This window comes from Apaloderma vittatum, unplaced genomic scaffold, assembly GCF_000703405.1.
Source record: "Apaloderma vittatum isolate BGI_N311 unplaced genomic scaffold, ASM70340v1 scaffold10616, whole genome shotgun sequence".
Taxonomy (NCBI): domain Eukaryota; kingdom Metazoa; phylum Chordata; class Aves; order Trogoniformes; family Trogonidae; genus Apaloderma; species Apaloderma vittatum.
In genome coordinates, this window is record NW_009720033.1 from 11,436 (window position 1) to 16,152 (window position 4,717).

Below are 4,717 nucleotides of genomic sequence, written 5' to 3' on the forward strand. Positions count from 1 at the left end.
AGGGCCGGGACCGACAAGACCCCCCCGGCCCCAGCCCTCCACCCTGAGCAGCCGACAGTGATCAGCTGCCATACAAAAGCCAAAAAATAAAAAGAGATAAACCAAGTAAATTCTTCAAATCCTTTTCTCGCTGCCCTGCTTTTGCTTCTCTGACCCTCAGGGCTGCACTTGTGAAGCCTTTCTGTGTAGCACAAGAGCGAGAGGTTTCAAGAACAAGAGACAATAGAAGCATCTCTCGTTCGGATGGACGTTGTGAGCTATTCCTGGCCCGTCTGGACTTCGCTGCCTCCTCCTGTGCTCGGGTCACTGGCGAGACCACATCCCTCAGCGGTGGCTGCAGCTGATGAAGGGCTGATGACCCCTCCTGCTCTTTGGGGATTAAAATACTCCAGCTGAGATCCTCTGCTCCGGACAGCAGCACTTGGGTGAGACTGGAGAGCCTCCAAAGCCAGGTGCTCTGACCGGGTGACTCAACTGCCTCTTGTGATGCGGAAGCATTTCAAGTGTTATTGTTAAGAAGAGACGCAAACAACCTCCTCCATGAAATGCCTGCTGCTTCCCAACTAACGAGCTCTCAGTTCCTTCCTGTCTCCAGCTCTGGAAATGTCTGCAGGTGAGCAGGGCAGGCATGAGCTCTCATTGCTAATCTGAAGCCCAAAGCCTCTGGCTCCTCTCAGAGAGGCTTTCAGGAGATGCCGATGGATAAATAGAAGCAACAGCAAAAAACGAGCCACAGGTCACTGCCCTAACACCGTCCTTGTGCAGCTTCATTATTTTAATTACATCTATTACTGCTTCTTGGCACTTACCTCTCCAAATCTCTTCTGTCCCACCATCACAACATCCTAACCCAGTTCTTCCCCACGTTGTCCTTTGCTCTCTAAATGGCAGCTCTCACATCTGGCAAATTTTTTTTATGAAATCTCTCCTGCCATCTGCCTTCAGAAACTGGGCTGGATCCAGCTCCCCTGACGGACACGGCGTGGAGACGGGTGATTTAATCCTACCTCCGAGAAGGATGGAGGGTGAGAAAAGACTATTAAAAAGATGCTGGACGGAGGTGGAAAAAGAGGTGGGGACCCTCTCGATGTCAATGGTTTGCACGGCTGACCTGTAGCAAAATCGGATGTTTATAAATAAAAGCACAAACTGAAAGCCTACGGAGAAACGGAAAATATCTCAGGTTTTATATTTACAATTGGACCTGAAAAAAACCAACAGGCAAAGTCCTTTGGAAGGTCCAGCCTCCAGCTGCCAAACCACAGCTGAGCTGGTTTAAAACCTGCACGTTAGGGTTGATTGGCTCCAGAATCAAATTATTTTTTAATTAACCTCATCAGTGATTTCCCAAGAACGAAGCCTGCACAATGTGAGGGTTTTCCATTGTTCCAAATCCGCCTTCTATGGATTTATCATGTGTCAGTCCGAAAAAAAAAAGAAGCAAGAGAAACCTTTGAGCAATTCCTTCCCTGGTCGGTAATTACCAGCTGGAGATTACAATGGATTTCAGGAAACTTAGCTGAAATCCTCTTTTAAAAACATATTGTTTGTTCTGTTTCCTCTCTGGAAAATATAGGAAAAAGCTACTGCGGAGTGTCTGTCAGAGCTTGGTGCTGGGCATACGGGGGGGCCCGGGGGCAGAGGGGAAGGAGCAGCGAAGAAGGCTCAGTTGGACCATGGCTGCGTTGAGTTACTCAAGCAAGTCAGCCTGATTGCCAGGGCATCCAGCAGATTGCTTTGGGGACAGCGAGAGTGGGTACCTCTGAAATCTAGGAGCTGAGGAAATTTTTGGAAAGGCGCTTCCTAGTCATTGCAAATTTTTATTTGCCAAAATCGCAAACTTTTCTGGTTTAAACTTTTTATATTTGGGTTGCATTGGGTTTTCTGTTTTCTCGCATTGCCTGGAATTTTGTCTTCCGCTTCCCCTCAGCTCTCCCCTCCTTCAGGAGCTGCGGAAACACTCGAGGTTTGGTTTTTTAACGTGGCGCAGCAGGTGCTGCCCTGGGCTGGGCAGGCAGCCCGGAGGTCCCTGCAGAGGGATACTCAGATCTTCCTCGGGCGCTGACAGAGCCCCTGAGCTCAGCCCCCTGGCACTGCCTGCACCCAAGTCGTGCCAGTGCTGCTGGAACCATTTTAAGATAGAGCTTCACAACTTTGAGCCAAAACCCCACGTGGAGCAGGATCCGGCTCCCTCCTGCCTCTCCCTTCCCAAATCCCTGGGGCTGAAGCCATTTGAACAGCAACAGTCGTTGGCTTTCCCAATTCCCTCTCCTAGCAGTGGTGACAGGGAGGGGTCTTGCTGAACAGACACCTCTGTGTGTGTCTATACGTGTGTTGATATATGTGTCGGGCCATGAAGATGATGAGAGGGCTGGAGAACCTCTGCTATGAGGACAGGCTGAGGGAGCGGACGCCCCGGGCCCAACAAAACAGGGCCCTGCCAATCCATGAGAGGGGCTACAGGAGAGCTGGAGAAGGGCTTTTTACAAGGGCCTGTAGTGACAGGACAAGGGGCAATGGCCTGAAACTGCAAGAGGGGAGATTTAAATTAGATGTAAGGGAGAAATTCTTCCCCATGAGAGCAGTGAAGCCCTGGCACAGGCTGCCCAAGGAGTGTGTGGATGCCCCATCCCTGGAAGGGTTCAAGGCCAGGTTGGATGGGGCTTGGAGCAACCTGGGCTGGTGGGAGAGGTGCCTGGGGACTGCAACGAGATGATCTTCAAGGTCCCCTCCAACCTTAAGCTCCTTTGATTTTATGTGTTGAGAGAGGGGCCAGCAAGTCTCTGTCAGCCTGGGCTGCCAAAAAACCCCAGTCTTGAACCGGACAAAATTTTAAGAACAGCTCACTTGGTCCCCATGTGTTGCCTGGTCTAGTTGAGAGGCGTCCCTGCCCATGACAGGGAGGTTGGACTAGATGATCTCTAAGGTGCCTTCCAGCCTAGGCCACTCTAGGATTCTATGAAAGAGAAGATACAGCTCCAGTATCTGTTGCTATTGCAACTAAGCTAGTCTAGACTTGTACAAACGTACATTCCTGCCTTAAAAACCAGCCCTCATCTCCAGTTAACCCAGTGTAGTCATCCGACTGGTGCTGGGAGGCGACCAGGCTGCAAGAGCAAAACTCTCCGTAGCCTCCGACAGCTTAGCGGAGAAACCAAATGTTGTTCAAACGGGCCAAGTAAAACCGAGCGGCCAAAGGTCGGGGAGACTTCGCCCCCGCCCTTGCTGCGGTTCACAATGGGCGGGAATCCCCCCCTTTGCTGTGTGCCAAATGAAGCATGGGAGTTCTGCAGCGCTGGCCTTCAATGGGGTCTTTCTGAAGTAATGAACCAAAAGTACCTTAGAATGACAAAGTGAACGCGTCCCGGTCGCCTCGCATCCTGCACCGCTGATGAAAAGCGCGATTTAGGGATTTTTCTGCCGTCTGCGCCGGGCAGAGCCAGGGCTCTCCGAGAAGCTCGGCTCGGCCAGGGTCTCTGGTCAAACGGTGTTTCCCCATGGCGGTGGGTCCACCTGGCTGAAGGACGGTGGCCGTGGAGCTTGGGGACCTCTGCGGGAGCAGACTGGCATGTTCTTCTTTTCTCTTTCACAGTGTAATTACCTCACAAAAAGGAGAAACTTGCTTTCCTGGCAAACCGCCCTTAGATACCCCAAGGGAGAAGAATCTTTCTATTTCAAACATCTTTTTGATTCACAATTACGCTCCTGCTTCCCTTTGCGTGCTACCGCAGCCGTTGTTTCTGAGTAACACCCTTCTTGTGTTGACACATTCATGAAAGCATCTTCAAAAGAATCAAAAAAAGGCAATTCTAGCCAGTTCCTTGGCTGCAAGGAGAGAGTGAACACACGGATACTAAGGAAGCCAAGCAACTAAAGACTCGGGTCTGCTCCTGGGCTTTGCAGCGAGGGGAGGCGAGGAGCTCCGCACACACGTGTTCCTGCATCCCCGGGGGATTTAGAGCAGATTCAGGCATTTCAGAGCTGGGGACAGCAGGGCTGGGGAGTTAGAACTGTACCGACTCTGGAGAGTTTTTAATTTACGGTTGCATCCCATTTTCCAAGCTGTGGGGGTCTCATCAAAAGCAAACGCCGTGGGTATTTAAGCAAAACGGGTGTGGTTTAGCGGAAGGCATCCATGTTCGTGGCAGGGAGGTGTGTGGAACTAGGCGATCATACCATTCTACAGTTGTATGGTTATTACTTATATTGTGATCTATGTGCTTGCAGGAGGCCTGGCTTATTCTGTGCCTAAAAATCAGATGAAACACCCTTCTAGTAGAGCTTCCCACACTGCGATGCGAGCTGCTGCAGCCCACCAGAAACCTCCACAGCCTGGGAGCCGCTGGGCTGGGGGCCCAGCCAGGCTTTTGGTTTATGTGAATCCCCGCTGCTCCCAGTCCGAGCGCTTGGGAACCGGCTCTGGTCAGCCCTTTCCCAGAAGGAAGCCCCAGCCCCGCCGCCGTGTTGTGACAGCTGAAAGTCATCGTGGAGCCGGGTCTCCCGCCTCTGCTCTGCAAACCCCGAGCTTTCGGATGCGGCGGGGCTGGCCCTTCTTCAAAGAGAAACGTTTCTGGGTTGGAACAGCGAGGTTTTCCCCTGGTTGCTGCAGTTCTGCGCTGCAGAGACCCAACCTAGTCAGGGCTGCAGGGACACCAAGGCGCTGGCGGGCACCTTGCTGCCAGGGATGCTCAGCAAAATCCTCCTCAGCACACAGCAC